This window comes from Coffea arabica, chromosome 3e (genome assembly GCF_036785885.1).
Source record: "Coffea arabica cultivar ET-39 chromosome 3e, Coffea Arabica ET-39 HiFi, whole genome shotgun sequence".
In the NCBI taxonomy this organism is placed as follows: domain Eukaryota; kingdom Viridiplantae; phylum Streptophyta; class Magnoliopsida; order Gentianales; family Rubiaceae; genus Coffea; species Coffea arabica.
In genome coordinates, this window is record NC_092315.1 from 35,079,389 (window position 1) to 35,085,388 (window position 6,000).

Below are 6,000 nucleotides of genomic sequence, written 5' to 3' on the forward strand. Positions count from 1 at the left end.
TCTCAAATGAATACACTTAATAGGTTAAACACTTATACATATATTTACATCGGAGTCTTTAACAAATTAACTAAACTAAAGTACAAACCAAAGTATTCATACAATTAAAAATACAATTCGGTTTTCGGTTACAAAAGAGCTTAACAAAGTAATATTTACACTAGCTTGACCCTTTCTTCCAAAATCAAGGATTCAAAGTTTCTCCTGAAAAGAAAACAAAGATAACGGGAAAGGGGTGAGCTTACGCTCAATGAGGTACCAAAATAATAACAGGCAAATCTTGGCATTTCACGTTTAACCAATCAAGTATACAAGACAGATATAAAGTAAAGCAGTTAGACACCATGATTCAAATAGGAAGGATATAGGTGGCTCTCAGGAGTCAGATTTCCATGGCAGAACTTGATCCAAACCCGTTGACTCTCTGTCAACGTATATGGAACCAACATGTCCGTAGACCCCACTTTACACCAAATTCCGTCCACCAAATATACCCCTTACCAGGCCCGAACACCTCAACAGAAACAGAAGTGGTAATACTCGAGTATACCGGAATCAAGAGTCTCAATACCCAAATATTCCCAGAAACAGACTACCGTGGTTCGTTATCTAATCGACCAAACTCTTGCCGGCCCGACTCGAGTAACTAGCCACAGGTATTGAGCTCAGAGGTCACAGAAAGGTCGTTGGATACCAGCCTCCAAACGACGTCCGAACAGACTCAGATACAGATAACAGATTACACACAGTAAATAGGCATACAGACAGACAAGAGAACGAGTATGATACAGTACACCCTCGTCTCAAATCGAAGAAACAGATAGTACAGTCATTCAAATCACAGATTTCATGTACAGAAACCAAGTTAAACAACAAATGAGGGGAGTGGTACACTCACCGGTTCCAGTACAGATACTTCAAAAGTTTTTACCCAAAGTGGCTTTAATCACCAAGAAACCCTAAAATAATCAAGATAAAACAATTATAGTTCGCAAATCCACAAACCCAGTAAATGGAATGCATAAATGAGGCTCGACTACATGTCGTACGCCTTTCCAGGTTAAGTACTAGTACAGAAAAATAAAAACATGACTTTTGAGTAAAAGATAACAGTTGGTCATAGGGTTACAAACAACCCCCAAAACCCTTCATTTTTACTAAGATCAACTCAACTTGAAGGAATCGCGTAGCCCTAAAATTTGGGCAGCATGCCCTCTGTATTTTGCTATATTCCAGCCATATATGGCTTCATTATTTTTCCTCAACTCAGTCCAATTCAACACATAAGAAATCTCAATATAATAGCCCTTCAACTAGGCTCAAGGTCATACAAGTACAAAATCAAACTAGGAAAATGTCCGAAAATGAAGTTTAAGTCATAAGACAAAAGACAGATTTACCGTCACTTAGCGTAACGGGCACAACCGAAGCTACGCTTATCGAATTGGTGTAAAATTTATACCGTTTCAAAGCTAAGATAAAGGGCTACAACTTTGATGAAGACTACTCAGTCCAGTTCATAGTGTAACCAGATCAAAATTTCAAATGACAGAACCAGAGTCCCACAATCAAGCTAGTTAACCGCACTATGCTTAAACGACAATAACTCAGGCTACCGAAGTCCGATTGAGGTGTATCTTATGGCGTTTCGAAGCCAAGACATATACCTAAATTTCTTATGAAGGGCTCCAAAGCTAAATCATGTATTTTCATAGTCAAAAATTGAAATCGCCACGAAGACAGAAAACTGTCCACGAAACAGGGCTTATGGGCAGTCAAGGGTATTTCGGTCATTTTATATGTTACAGTACTCCGATCGAGCTGAAATTTTATAGACAGCTATAAAACATCATTTCCTACAACTTTCATGTTTTAACCTAAGGCCAATTCGGCCTCCATAATGGCCGAACAGAAACGGGCAGAACAGGGTTAGTTGAAACCCTAAACTGGAATTTCCGCACCAAACCAGAAATTTTCCGCAACCAATCATATCCAACATATACCAACTCCATTTTACACTATAACAACCCATCAATCCATGACTAAACAATAATTTCTATATAAAAATAGAAAAATCAATAAGAAATCAAAACTCCATCAAAACTCCACTTCCAACCATCAAACCTACTACAAATCAACATATTTAGCCACAAAAGCCACTAATAAACCATTATGAAAGCAAAGAAGGAACTTTCTTAGCAACTTACCTCAACAACTCAAGAAAGCTAGCAACTTAGGTCTTCCATTTCCAAAACAACTCCACCAACCTCCTTAATCCTCCCTAGCAAGACGTTTCTATGGAGTAATTTGAGATTCTAATGGTTGGAACTTAAGATTTGGCTTGGATTTGAAGTTGAAGATGAAACTTTTCCTCTCTTTCTTTCTCTCAAGTGTTCGGCCAAGAAGGAAGAAGAAATGGGATATTTTTGGTCAAATTTTTGGTATTTAGTAAAGGTAAGAAAGTTAGGTCAAAGTCCAACTCCAATCGGATCGTGACACCTAGCACCTTTTAATGTTGTTCTCATCCTCTTGTCTCCCAATACAAATTAATCTAGCTAACCTCCAATTATCTCCTAGCACCTGGTAAAATAACATTTCTTAATACAAAACTTCAATTAATCGTCAAAAATTTATCACACTTAGCGCACTAGCGGGTCCCACATCTATAACGCACTTCAAACTTATCATGAACTAACTTATTTTATGAAAATGATTTAAAACATATACTCACTTATAAAAATCTCTGGAAAATCAATATAATAGGGTTAAATGAAGAAAATGCATGCAAGAAAATAAAATAAAATATTATGAAATAGAGAAAATTTACGGGTCTTCACGACACTATTGAAGTATTCACTCACAAATGAAAAGCTTACAACGAACTTCACACCACCAAGACTACAAATCTTCCTTAAAGAGTATTTTCTCACTAAAATCACTCTAGATCTTTTGTATATTCAGTGTGCAAAAGTTATTTGAAGTTTCTAACCATGCTCTATTTATAGGAGACCAAAAAAGTGCTTCATTAATGCTTCCAACGGATAGAAGTAGCTGAAGAGTCAACTAGCCGTTGGGAGTATCGGACGTCCGGTAGTCTGGTTTCTTGCGTCCGATAGCAGGCAGTGAGTTTAAGAGATTTTCTTCAATTCTATCGGACGTTTGGTGCTTGCGTCCGAAAGCAGACAATGAGTTAGAAAGAATATCTCAATCCTATCGGACGTCTGTATTGTCTTTGTGAGCGTCCGTCCGATGCTTGCGTCCGGTCGAAGTCAGTGAGTTAGGGGGAATGTCTTATTTCCTTCGGACGTCCGGTGATGGAGTTTTTTATGCGTTCGAAGTTGCGCAATGATTATCGGACGTCCGATCTTGTCTTCACAAGCGTCCGACAGCTTTCAGCAACCTTTGTTTCTTTCAATTGCATTTGATCTTTGAATCTGATTTACTTCATAACTGAAAGTATATCTTGAAGAGATATTAGTATCATCCATTTGTTTTGTAAACATCAAAAGTTAGGGACTAAGATCAGCAACGTCCGACAAATTGGCTAAATTCTCTACTTTTATCAGACGCATTTCTCAAATGCTACATCAACATTCCTAAACTTCTAGTAAAGACCAACTCAACAACCTTTAGACACAAAATTGAACTATCGAATGGCCAACAGCTCTAATGGCTAGTTTTTGGAGAGCTAGTTTTTGACCATTGGAGAGACTTTTAGGGAAAATTTTCAGTATTTATAAATAATTCCAAATCTGAATATTAGAGAGACTTTTGCATACAAGACTACAAGTTTTGTAAGAGTGATTTTGAGAGAAAATACTATTGTGTGTAGATGTAATTTAATCTGGGTGAGATTGAAAAGTGTAGTAGTTCTTAATTGGTTAGAGGCATTCAATTTTAATATAGTGAGGGTTATATTGACTGAAGTTGTAAAACTTTTTAACTCAACTAAAGGATATTTTGCATGAGCAAAGAGTGATCTTTCTTATGTACAGGTGGTTTGTTGCGCCATCAATTGAAGAAACTACTACGGAAGAATCAACTCCAAATTTGAAAGAAACTTGGGAGTTTGTTTGGTTTGAAACTTTCTTTACCTTTTATTGCTTCATTACTTGTTTATATGGTTAAATTGCCTTATTTTTATTGTTATTTTGCTTATTTAAGTGTTTGTTCACTTAGGTGAATTTGACTAGTTAAAATTAGGTGAAATTTTTGTCAAAATTTTCTTAGTTTAATATAACCAAATTCACTCCCCTCTTAGGTTGTACGTGGACGTAACAGATAGGTAGTTGCAACAACGGCGAGGACGATGACTTCTCCACCTTTTTTTGCTCTCGTTCTGTGTTTTATGTTTTCTTCATGATTTGCTTGTTTTGCCTTTTAAGTCTTTTTTATTTATTCTAGAAAGAAATAACATATAAATAATATAGAATTATATCAAAAACCAAAATTTTCCGAAAATTAAAAGAACTTTCTTACACAAATTGGGAATTGTGAATTCATCGACTTTAGGATAGGTACTTGAAAATCAATACATTAACCATAATGGTACCCATTTACTAAGGTTCCCTCGCATCTATGATACTTTTTGCACTCACACTAAATAAATGTTAATGAAAATTACAATCATCCATTTCATTTTATTTTTTCATTACTTTCTTCCATTTCTTCACTTCATTTTTCTCTTGCCATTAGTTCCTCCTCTTTCCCTTTCTCGTTTACATCTTTAAAATGAAAATTGTTGATATGTATTGTTTCCACAATCGCAATTTTTTATAATCTTAGAAATATTGGTTGTTAGTATGGATAATCAATTATGAATTAAAATAACTATAATATTTTTACACATTTTGAGTTATCTAATAACTCAATCATGCACTTAATAAATTAGTAGTGATATGTAAGGTTATTCGCAATGTGCATTGCCAAAACTAGTTTTTTTAGGGGTCATAAAGTTAAGATCATAAAGTATCTATGTCACCAATTCAAAAACTTAGGGTCATAAAGTATCAATCTTTCCAATTCAAAACCTAACACTAATAATTTGTGGCACATTATTTAAATTAGTGGAAAAAGCATACTCCATGGCTTGCAAATTAAAAAAAGAAATATATATTTTGTAATAAAAAAGTAGAAGTCAACTATAAATTTGATTTTCAAAACCCCCAACTCTAAATGTTTATAGTCATATTTCGGATGTTCTTAAAATCTAATAACTATCTACAGTTTCCTTGTGATGGTTATGTTGCATAAATACTTACTTATGACAGGGTAAAAATGGGATAATAAAAAATGGTGAAAAGTTTTACACCAAATAAGACCTCATGCTTCATATATACTAGTGATTGAGACACACTCGATGTGTGTGCACTTTAAAAAACATATGATGCTCTAAGAAATACGAACAATGTGTAAACGTGAAAGAGAAAAAAGCATAAAAGTTGGTAAAAGAAAAAATAGGATTATTCAAGTAAAATGAAATCATGATTATTTATCAATGGTGAATGGAGAAGTGCTCTAGCAAATATGTAGTAGTTTTAGAGTGTTTTAAGTACCATCGGATGAATATGGAGGTGTAGATAAACAAGAAGAAATCAAATCAGAGCAAGTGCATTATCGTGGAAAGACAAATATTGACTTTTAAGTTTTTAATTGTAACTATACTGTAACCATTTAGCCCTTAATAATAAGGGTAGAATTGATAATTCAAAATATGACATATTTTGTTAACACCTTGCTTAGATTTTGTATAGAGAAATATATACAAAAAAATTAGTTAAAACAATAATTATCCTTGGTTTTTTTTTTCAAATGAAATTCTCTTAGTACCCCAAAATGGGTAAAGGTTTTCCAAAATAGAATTGCTAGTATAGGGCTACTAAAGTCTTTTAATTTCTAAAATAGCTCTAGTTCATCGATTTTTAGTTGATTTAAGCGACATGCTACCAATTGAAATTACAAGTATGTAAGTGCTATAATCAATAGTTTAGCACAGTAAAA